The sequence below is a fragment of the Rattus rattus genome, chromosome 2, assembly GCF_011064425.1.
Source record: "Rattus rattus isolate New Zealand chromosome 2, Rrattus_CSIRO_v1, whole genome shotgun sequence".
NCBI classification, from domain to species: Eukaryota; Metazoa; Chordata; class Mammalia; order Rodentia; family Muridae; genus Rattus; species Rattus rattus.
This window is the reverse complement of record NC_046155.1, coordinates 186,293,286-186,305,322: the sequence shown is the minus strand read 5'-3', so window position 1 is coordinate 186,305,322 and position 12,037 is coordinate 186,293,286. Positions and strand designations below refer to the sequence as shown.

General features: G+C 40.4%; 1 non-coding gene across 1 annotated transcript; it reads right to left on the bottom strand.

The window, feature by feature from the left end:
- Positions 1-340: 340 nt before the first annotated feature.
- On the bottom strand, positions 341-447 carry LOC116894840. The gene has a single exon (XR_004387055.1). It is a non-coding gene; the product is annotated as a U6 spliceosomal RNA (small nuclear RNA).
- Between the last annotated feature and the right edge of the window lie 11,590 nt (positions 448-12,037).

Below are 12,037 nucleotides of genomic sequence, written 5' to 3'. Positions count from 1 at the left end.
GGATATTAGCCCTCTATCTGTTGTAGGATTGGTAAAGATCTTTTCCCAATATGTTGGTTTCCTGTTTTGTCCTAATGACAGTGTGCTTTGCCTTACAGAAGCTTTGCAGTTTTATAAGATCCCATTTGTCGATTCTTGATCTTAGAACATAAGCCATTGGTGTTTTCTTCAGGAAATTTTCCCCAGTGCCCATGCAATTGAGACTCTTTCCCACTTTTTCTTCTATATGTTTGAGTGTATCTGGTTTGATATGGATGTCCATGATCCACTTAAACTTAAGCTTTGTACTGCTTTTAAAATTCTGTCTGTGTTTTGTGCACTTGGTGTTTTAATTATATGAGAAAATATGGAATGCTTCACGAATTTGGGTGTCATCCTTGTGCAGGGGCCATGCTAATCTTCTCTGTATCGTTCCAATTTTAGTATATATGCTGCCAAAGTGAGCACCTCCCAGTCTATCATAATGTGATTTTTGTAACACCAAGGAAGTTATCTGGTTGTCAGTATCTAATCTCATGAGAACAGCTAGTAGCAAGGCCATGTCTTTATGACTCATATAGTTTAAGCTTGTATGTATTGGTGACCAGAAAGGACTGGACCATTATATTTTAGAGGGTGTCAGGTTTGTCATCCAGTCCTCATGGAACCCCTGAGTCTTTTGCAGGAGACTGGTCAGTGGGAACCTATCAGTCTTATCAGTCCTTTCAGGGAGTCTTTAGACAGAAGTTTCTTCCCGCTGGTTGGGGTCATCTTGTACTGCAAACAGGTATGTGGTGGATTCGTGCTGCAATCCTGTTGACCTTCAGGGAGGTGAGTGTGGTAAAGATAATAACATAGGGACTTTTGTATCGAAGCTATAATGACGCCTGGCTCTAGGGGCATCTTTTCCATAGAGAACAAGACATTTAAAACAAACATGTTTATGAGCCCATTGAATATCTCCAAGATCACATAGCAATGGGCAATATTTGAACTCAGTGATGACCTTTGTCTATATGTTAAGAACAATGCAGGGAGTGGTATCCTGAGCATGGTTTTTAAAGGGTTGAGTCCCATCTGGTAACGGGAGTTTCATACCTGGTAGAGAGCAAAGAGAAGGAGAGTTACTCAGTCATTGCCAGTCACTAAGTTCAATTTAGGTAAGTTCTCTTTTTGAGTCCTGTTCATGTTTTCTACCTGTCCTAAGCTCTAGGTTCTGTATGCATAACAACCAAGCAGCTATGTATGGCTTTATTTTTGAACAGGATGAAAGATGAATTACAGGAGTCAGGTTACCTAGATCAGGGCTTGATGGTCCATGAGAATTCTCCAGTATCCTTGTTCAAAAGCAAAGAGAGAGAGAGAGAGAGAGAGAGAGAGAGAGAGAGAGAGAGAGAGTCAGAGAGAGAGAGGGGGACAGAGAGACAGACATATACAGAGACAGATAGAGACAGAGAGAGAACAGTGATGGGATCGAGCAATGATGAGAAACATCCCTATGAAAGTTGGGGCAAAACCATCCAGAGCTTCCAGGGACTAAGCCACTACCCAAAGACTATACATGGACTGACCCTGGGCTCCAACCTCATAGGTAGCAATGAATAGCCTAGTAAGAGCACCAGTGGAAGGGGAAGCCCTTGGTCCTGCCAAGACTGAACCCCTATGAACCCTTAGTGAACGTGATTGTTGTGGGGAGGGCGGTAATGGGGAAAGGATGGAGAGGGGAACACAGACAGAGAAGGGGAGGGGGAGGAGTTGGGGGATTTTGCCCTGGAAACTGGGAAAGGGAATAACAACCAAAATGTAAATAAGAAATACCCAAGTTAATGAAGATGGAAAAAAAAAAGAAAGTGGGGGCAGTCTTTGAATAGTCACCAGTATTAGTGATGTGTTGGTCTGCGAAACAGACAGTTAATGGTTCTGCTCCTTTTAAGAGAGACTTACCTCATATGCTGCTGCATTTACCCACTGGGTATACAGCTAGATGTGATGAACTTTTGAATATATGTACTGGAAGTAATCAGAGTTTTTTTCATTCATTGTATGCGTATCAAGAAGAATCATCTGGTAGAGGATTAATATTATGGCTTCTTTGCAATAATGGTTCTCAGGCTACTGAGGTAATTACCAAAATTCACATTTTAAATTCTTGCATGCATATTAACTCCCATGTGAATGGCACTGTGGGGTTGGCCTGGTTGCCCTGCCTTCTGAGTCTGCATCACTGTTTTTTCAGGTTAGAATCCTTGTCTCCTGAGACACTGTGTGTCTTAAAGTTCCTGAGAAACTGGGACACTTCCTCAGGCAAGAAAGCTTTCAGACCATTTTGGGTTCCTCTGTATGTTCCTTTAGAAGTGACAAAAGTGTGGAACTTTGAGAAGACAATTTGCATAGACTTTATCTTTTGTACCCTCTTAACCTTGTAAATATTACTGCATGCTGGCACCTACAACTGTACTAATCATGGCATTTGCCACTACATTCCATTCCTGATAAGGGTATAAGAAGTCAGATTGTTCTCTAGAAAATTGCCATAGCCTCAGTCTTGCTTTTGTCCCATAAAAACAATCCTCATTTAGTTCCTCACCTAAGACTCATGTAAATTTGAACCAGTAAATATGTGTGGGCATTTTCACCTATATTCCATCACCAACATATTCAAGAGTGTCTTTGCCTTTAGGACTGGACATTCCCCGAGAGCTATTAGAAAATTAGTCCTATGAGGAATTACTGCAGATATAAATGATTTAGGGTATACACCTCACTAAATACACAGTAATTGTTTATAATGTTAACTAAGCAACGTTGCACTCCTCATTAATTTTCTAGTCTAAAAATATCCTCCTAATGTAAACACAGTTTTCTGAAATGTGTAATTATATGTTGTGTTCTATTTGTGGTATTGATTGATTGATTGATTGATTTTTTTAAGACAGGGTCTCACTGTGTAGCTCTATCTGTTCTGATACTCACTATGTAGATCAGGCTGGACAAAAAGTTGTGGGTTGCCTGATACTGTTTGTATTTGTTGCTAGTTATGCTTCCCAAAAAGGGGCTGCCTAGGACCAGGAGTGAATCATAAGTGACTGCATCAGAACTTTCTCCCCATTTTATCTTGTAAAATAAATGCAAGAGCAGGTGATTGGGCAGGGATAAGGAAGGTAGAACTGAAGAGTTGGAGAGAGATAGAGACAGAGCCAGAGAGACAGAGAGAGAAGAGAGAGAGAGAGAGAGAGAGAACAAAGAGAGAGAGAGGGGGAGAGGAGGCAGAAGGAAGATGGAGCTGAAGCAGGTGGCCTGGAGAAACCACAAGTTATAAGGGATCTCATAGCTGGGTAAAACAGTAGTGTAGTGGTAGATCTATCCAACCTAGGTGCACAGCTTTCATTCATGTTAATTGAATTGTGTTTCCTTTGCTTGTGCTTATTTGGGTTGGAGAATTTACTGCAAAAAAATTGTGCCATACGTATTGATTAGAACTCAAATAACCTAAGATAAAATTTCACTTCTCATCCGCTCCTAATACGGCTCTGGCAGAGATCAAGGTTGGGACAATAGTGGATTGAAAGTTGCCTGGATATGAGGGGTCTACAGAGAACTGTAGAGAGGCTCCTTCCCGTAACCCCAGGCAGAGAGTTACAGCCAGGGGCAATACGGTAGCCTGGAGCTAGGCTTGAGCAGTGCCCTGTAAGATTCCTGGGAAGGGACAGGGACCCTGGAACACAACTGCCTGCAAGGTATTTTTCCTAGAGCCACAGCAAACAGCATCTACGCCCTGGTGAGCCTTTCTGTGGTGGCCTCGCTGTATGCCCCCATGTCTACACAGGAAATCGACATACAGACTGGATCTCTGGACTGCTTGCTTGTACTGAGATCAGCACACAAGCAAGCACACAGCTACAACCTAAAGAGGCCCCTCCCAGGGAATAAAGGAATCAGAGAAAACTGCAGTGTTCTGAATCGAACAGCAGAGGGAGACAAAGGTACAAAGGTCTCCAGATCAGGTCATACTTTGATGTGAAGAGAGATATGTAACCTTTTGATACTAACAAAATGAGAAACACAATAAATATCTTTGGATCTTATAGGTCTGGAGCAATAAGCTTAAGACTTGGGAACATGTCTGAAACAAAGGAACTGAAGGTTCAGAATTTCATAGGTCAAAATAACCCACTGAAGGAGGAGATTGAAGGTTAGAGACAGGAGCTAGAGGAGTCACTTGAACAAAGAATTAAACAATTCACAGATCAGATTGAACAGACAGGAAATGGAGATAAAATTTTGAGGCAAAGTCTAGAGGATAATTTACTGGAGCTAGCAAATCATAATAATCAGAACTTCAATATCAGAATTACAATATAAAGAGAAGATAAAATTATTTTTCTCCATCTTTATTAAACTGGGTATTTCTTTTTTTATTTTTATTTATTTTTTTTATTAACTTGAGTATTTCTTATATACATTTCGAGTGTTATTCCCTTTCCCGGTTTCCGGGCAAACATCCCCCCCTCCCCCCCTTCCTTATGGGTGTTCCCCTCCCCCCCCTCCCCCCCTTGCCCCCCCCCCCCCACAGTCTAGTTCACTGGGGGTTCAGTCTTAGCAGGGCCCCGGGCTTCCCCTTCCACTGGTGCTCTTACTAGGATATTCATTGCTACCTATGAGGTCAGAGTCCAGGGTCAGTCCGTGTATAGTCTTTAGGTAGTGGCTTAGTCCCTGGAAGCTCTGGTTGGTTGGCATTGTTGTACATATGGGGTCTCGAGCCCCTTCAAGCTCTTCCAGTTCTTTCTCTGATTCCTTCAGCGGGGGTCCTATTCTCAGTTCAGTGGTTTGCTGCTGGCATTCGCCTCTGTATTTGCTGTATTCTGGCTGTGTCTCTCAGGAGCGATCTACACTTCTGCACTTCTTTGTTTCATCCATCTTGTCTAATTGGGTGGCTGTATATATATGGGCCACATGTGGGTCAGGCTCTGAATGGGTGTCCCTTCAGTCTCTGTTTTAATCTTTGCCTCTCTCTTCCCTGCCAAGGGTATTCTTGTTCCCCTTTTAAAGAAGGAGTGAAGAAACTGGGTATTTCTTATTTATATTTCAATTGTTATTCCCTTTCAAGGTCTCCAGGCCAACATCCTCCCAATCCTTCCTCCTTCCCTTTATGTGTCTGTTCCCTCCACAAACTCCCCTTGTTACTGCCCTCCCCTCAACAATCCCGTTTACTTGGGGGCTCAGTCTTGGCAGGACCAAGGGCTTCCCCTTCCACTGGTGGTCTTACTAGGCTATTCAAGGCTACCTATGCAGTTGGAGCCATGGTCTGTCCATGTATAGTCTTTGGGTAGTGGCTTAGTCCCTGGAAGCTCTGGTTGGTTGGCATTGTTGTTCATATGGTGCCTCAAGCCCCTTCAAGCTCTTTCAGTCCTATCTCTGATACTTTCAATGGGGATCCTGTTCTCAGTTCAGTGGTTTGCTGCTGGCATTCGCCTATGAATTTGCCATATGCTGGCTGTGTCTCTAAGGAGAGATCTACATCCAGTTCCTGTCAGCCTGCACTTCTTTGCTTCATCCATCTTATCAAATTTGGTGGCTGTATATGTATGGGCCACATGTGGGAAAGGCTCTGAATGGGTGATCCTTCAGCCTCTGTTCTAAACTTTGCATCCCCATTCCCTCCCAAGGGTCTTCTTGTTCCCCATTTAAAGGAGTGAAGTATTTGCATTTTGGTCACTCTCCTTGAGTTTCATGTTTTCTGTGCATGTTGGATAATTCGAGCATTTGGACTAATATCCATTTTTAAATGAGTACATACCATGTGTGTTTTTCTGTGATTGGGTTACCTCACTCAGGATGATATTTTCCACATCCATCCATTTGCCTATGAATTTAATGAACTCATTGTTTTTGATAGTGGAGTAGTATTCCATTCTGTAGATTTACCACATTTTCTGTATCCATTCCTCTGTTGAAGTGCATCTGGGTTTTTTCCAGCTTCTGGTTATTATAAATAAGGCTGCTATGAACATAGTGGAGCACGTGTCTTTGTTATTTGTTGGAGAATATTTTGGGTATATGGACAAGAGAGGTATAGCTGAGTCCTCAGGTAGTGTAATGTCCAATTTTCTGAGGAACCTCCAGGCTGATTTCCAGAATGGTTGTACCAGTCTGCAATCCCACCAACAATGGAGGAATGGTCCTCTTTCTCCACATCCTCGCCAGCATTTGCTGTCACCTGAGTTTTTGATCTTAGCCATTTTGACTGGTGTGAGGTGAAGTCTCAGGATTGTTTCGATTTGCATTTCCTTTATGACTAAAGATGTTGAACATTTCCTTAGGTGTTTCTCAGCCATTTGGCATTCCTCAGCTGTGAATTCTTTGTTTAGTTCTGAATCCCATTTTTTAATAGGGTTATTTGTCTCCCTGCAGTGTAACTTCTTGAGTTCTTTGTATATTTTGGATATAAGCCCTCTATCAGTTGTAGGATTGGGAAAGATCTTTTCTCAATCTGTTAGTTGTCGTTTTGTCCTCACAACTGTGTCCTTTCCCTTACAGAAGCTTTGCAGTTTTATGAGATTCCATTTGTCAATTCTTGATCTTAGAGCATAAACCATTGTTGTTTTGTTCAGGAAATTTTCTCCAGTGCCCATGTATTCGAGATGCTTCCCACTTTTTCTTCTATTAGTTTCAGGGTATCTGGTATGATGTGGAGCTCCTTGATCCACTTGGACTTAAGCTTTGTACAGGGTGATAAGCATGGATCGATCTGCATTCTTCTACATGTTGACCTCCAGTTGAACCAGCACCATTTGCTGAAAATGCTATCTTTTTTCCATTGGATGGTTTTGGCTCCATTGTCAAAAATCAAGTGACCATAGGTGTGTGGGTTCATTTCTGCATCTTCAATTCTATTCCACTGGTCTATCTGTCTGTCTCTGTACCAATACTATGCAGTTTTTATCACTATTGCTCTGTAATACTGCTGGAATTCAGTGATAATGATTTCCCTGGGAGTCCTTTTATTGTTGAGGATAGTTTAAGCTATCCTGGGTTTTTATTTTTCCAGACTAATTTGCAAATTGTTCTGTCTAACTCTCTGAAGAATTGGATTGGATTTTGATGGGGATTGCATTGCATCTGTAGATCGCTTTAGGTAAAATGGCCATTTTTACTATATTAATCCTGTCAATCCATGAGCAGGGGAGATCTTTCCATCTTCTGAGGTCTTCTTCAATTTCTTTCTTCAGAGACTTGAAGTTCTTATCATACAGATCTTACACTTGCTTGGTTAAAGTCACACCGAGGTATTTTATATTATTTGGGACTAGTACGAAGTGTGTCGTTTCCCTACTTTCTTTTCGGCTTGCTTCTCTTTTGTGTAGAGGAAGGCTACTGATTTATTTGAGTAAATTTTATACCCAGAAACTCTTCTGAAGGTGATTATCAGTTTTATTAGCTGTCTGGTAGAACTTTAGGGATCACTTAAATATACTATCATATCATCTGCAAATAGTGATATTTTGACTTCTTCTTTTCCAATTTGTATCACTTTGATCTCCTTTTGTTGTCTGATTGCTCTGGCTAGAACTTCAAGAACTATATTGAATAAGTAGGGAGAGAGTGGGCAGCCTTGTCTAGTCCCTGATTTTAATTGGATTGCTTCAAGTTTCTCTCTATTTACTTTAATGTTAGCTACTGGTTTGCTGTATATGGCTTTTACTATGTTTAGGTATGGGCCTTGAATTCCTATTCTTTGCAGGTCTTTTATCATGAAGGGGTGTTGAATTTTGTCAAATACTTTCTGAGCATCTAGTGAAATGATCATGTGGTTTTCATCTTTCAGTTTGTTTATATAATGTATTATGTTGATGGTTTTCCGTATATTAAACCATCCCTGCATGCCTGGGATGAAGCCTACTTGATCACGGTGGATGATTGTTTTGATGTGCTCTTGGATTCAGTTTGCCGAATTTTATTGAGGATTTTTGGGTCAATATTCATAAGGGAAATTGGTTTGAAGTTCTTTTTCTTTGTTGTGTCTTTGTGTGGTTTAGGTATAAGAGTAATTGTGGCTTCATAGAAGGAAGTCGGTAGTGCTCCATCTATTTCAATTTTGTGGAATAGTTTGGATAGTATTGGTATGAGGTCTTCCATGAAGGTCTGATAGAATTCTGAACTGAACCCATCTGGACCTGGGCTCTTTTTGGTTGGGAGATTTATTAACTGCTCCTATTTCTTTAGGAGTTATGGGTTTTTTTTTAAATGGTATATCTGTTCCTGATTTAACTTCAGTAGCTGGTATCTGTCTAGGAAATTGTCCATTTCCTGTTGAATATAGGCTTTTGTAATAGGATCTGGTGATTTTTTTGAATTTCCTCTGATTCTGTAGTTATGTCTCCCTTTTCATTCTGGTTTTGTTAATTTGGAAGCACTCTCTGTGTCCTATCATTAGTCTGGCTAAGGGTTTATCTATCTTGTTGATTTTCTCAAAGAACCAACTTTAATTTCTTTTGATTCTTTGTATGGTACTTTTGTTTCTACTTGGTTGATTTCTGCTCTGAGTTTGATTATTTCCTGCCTTCTATTCCTCCTGGGTGTATTTGCTTCTTTTTGTTCTAGAGCTTTTAGGTGTGCTGTCAAGCTGCTGACATATGCTCTCTCCTGTTTCTTTTTGCAGGCACTCAGAGCTATGAGTTTTCTTTTTAGCACAGCTTTCATTATGTCCATAAGTTTCAGTATGTTGTACCTTCATTTTCATTAAATTCTAAGAAGTCTTTAATTTCTTTCTTTATTTCTTCCTTGACTAGGTTATCATCGAGTAGAGCTTTGTTCAACTTCCAGGTATATGTGGGCATTCTTCCCTTATTGTTATTGAAGACCAAGTTTAGCCCGTGGTGGTCTGATAGCACGCATGGGATTATTTCTATCTTTCTGTATCTGTTGAGGCCTGTTTTATGACCAAATATATGGTCAATTTTGGAGAAAGTACCATGAGGTGGTGAGAAGAAGGTATATCCTGTTGCTTTAGGATAGAATGTTCTATAAATATCTGTTAAGTCCATTTGGTTTATGACTTCTCTTAGTCTGTCTATGTCTCTGTTTAATTTCTGTTTCCATGATCTGTCCGTTGATGAGAGTGGGGTGTTGAAATATCCTACTATTATTGTTTTATGTGCAATGTGTGTTATGAGCTTTAGTAAGGTTTCTTTTATGTATGTACATACCCCTGTATTTGGAGCATAGATATTTAGGATTGAGAGTTCATCTTGGTGGACTTTTCCTTTGATAAATATGAAGTTTACTTCCTTATCTTTTTCGATGTCTTTTAGTTGAAAATCGATTTTATTCAATATTAGAATGGATACTCCAGCTTCCTTCTTCAGACAATTTACTTGGACAGTTGTTTTCACTCTGAGGTAGTGTCTGTCTTTGTCTCTGAGGTGTGTTTTCCATAGGCAGCAGAATGCAGGGTCCTCATTATGTATCCAGTTTTTAATCTATTTCTTTTTATTGGGGGGTTGAGACCATTGATGTTGAGAGATATTAAGGAATAGTGATTGTTGCTTCCTGTTATATTCATATTTGGATGTGAGATTATGTTTGTGTGCTTTTCTTCTCTTTGTTTTGTTTTCAAGATGATTAGTTTCTTGCTTTTTCTGGGGTGTAGCTTGCCTCCTTATATTGGGCTTTACAATTTATTATTTTTGTAGGGCCAGATTTGTAGAAAGATATTGTATAATTTGGTTTTGTCATGGAATATGTTGGTTTCTCCATCTATATCAATTGAGAGTTTTGCTGGATACAGTAACCTGGGCTGGCATTTGTGTTCTCTTAGCGTCTGTATGACATCTGTCCAGGATCTTCTGGCTTTCACAGTCTCTTTTGAGAAGTTCAGTGTGATTCTGATAGGTCTGCCTTTATGTGTTACTTAACCTTTTTCCCTTTCTTCATGTAATATTCTTTCTTTATTTTGTGCATTTGGTGTTTTGACTATTATGTGATGGGAGGCGTTTCCTTTCTGGTACAATCTATTTGGAGTTCTGTAGGCTTCTTGTATGTTTATGGGCATCTTTTTCTTTAGGTTAGGAAAGTATTATTCTATGATTTGTTGAAGATAATTACTAGTCCTTTGAGCTGGGAGTCTTCACTCTCTTCTATACCTACTATCCTTAGGTTTGATCTTCTCATTGAGTCCTGGATTTCCTGTATGTTTTGGACCAGTACCTTTTTCTGTTTTACATTATCTTTGACCGTTGTGTCGATGATTTCTATGGAATCTTCTTCTCCTTGTTTCCCTTTGTGCTTTCTTTATTGCTTCTATTTCCATTTTTAATTCCTTTACCTGTTTATTGTGTTTTCCTGGAATTCTTTCAGGGATTTTTGTGATTCCTCTTTATATGCTTCTTCTTTTTTATTTATGTTTTCCTGCGTTTCTCTAAGGGAGTTCTTTATGTCTTTCTTGAAGTCCTCCATCATTTTGATCAAATGTGATTTTAAATCGAGATCTTGCTTTTCTGGTGTGTTTGGATATTCAGTGTTTCTTTGGTGGGAGAATTGTGCTCCGATGATGCCATGTAGTCTTGGTTTCTGTTGCTTGGGTTCCTGCACTTGCCTCTCGCCATCATGTTGTCTCTGGTGTTAAATTGTTCTGCTATTTCTGACAGTGGCCAGACTTCTCTATAGGCCTGTGTATCAGCAGTTCAGTAGACCTCTTTTCCTGTTTTCTTTCAGCCAGTTATGGGAACAGAGTGTTCTGCTTTCAGGCGTGTAATCTTTCCTGTGTACTGGTCTTCAGGTGTTCCTGTGGTCCTGTGGTCCTGTGTCCTGAATCCACCAGGCAGGTTGCTTTTAGCAGAAAAGTTGGTCTTACCTGTGCTTCCGCAGCTCAAGTGGCTTTTGAGGGCCTGCTTTTGAGCTCTCCATGAGGGTGGGAACCAGGAGCACCTGAGTTGCCTTTTCCTGGGGCCCCGTGCACCAGGGTCCCATATGATGATAGGTGTTTTCTTCTGGAGTCAGAAATGTGGGCAGAGTGTAGTCTCTTCTGGATTCCCAGGCATGTCTGCCCCTCTGATGGTTTAGCTCTCTCCCCGCCCCACGGGATTTGGTGCTGAGAACTGTTGGCTGGGCCCCTTCAAGTCCTGGCAGTGTCTGGACCACAGGGGACCTGCTGCTCGAGTGCCCCTATCTTCCTGTTCCTAGAGGCCCTATACAGTTTCCTCTTGGGCCAGGGATGTGGGCAGGGGTGGGTAGTATTTGTGGCCCCTTCCTCTCTGCAGTCTCAGGAGTGCCCACCTCTCCGGGCGGTGAGCTCTCTCCCAAGGCGTTTGGGAGCAGTGAGCTGTGGGCTGGGATCAGCTGATGATTGATTTCTTATACCCATTTTGCCCTCAGCTTTGTGATATGATTTTATAAGAATTGCTGATTAGTACATTTGCATTCAGAGGACTTAGTATAAATATATCGGACTTTTAAAGAAAAGTTAAGATTTGTGATTCTTTTAAGATTCTTACGAGGTTACTTTTAAAGATAAATAATAAAATAATAGCTCCTTTCTTTGTAACTTTGCAGAATGCTTTCTGCTAGTAAGAGAATTGACTGAGAATAAAACCTTGATTCATTATACTTTGTTAATCTGTAACAAGTTGCTTGATTTTTTTTTTTACCTATACTATGGCTTATACTATTTCTGTAAATGTACTGAGAAAATAGGTTTTTTTTATACTCATTCAGTAGGAGAAAACTGAAACATTGTCTTATAATGCCTGAAAGAGTTTTTATGGCTATATATTCCCTGGGAGAAAGAATGAAGTGGTCAAAACACTGTTCTTTTCACCTACCAACTATGTGTATGTATGTACATGTGTAAAGTGTGTGAGAGTGTGATGGAACTTCAATCCACCCATATATCTATATGTATGTATATATGTAAAGCTTGTTTGGGTGTGTGTTGAAGCTTGCATCTTCCACCAACTGTGTGCGTATATGTATGTACATTATGTGTATATATGTATGTATATTATGTGTGAAATGCTTGAAGCCTGTTTGTTGGAATTTTGTTTCATTCACACACCAGTAA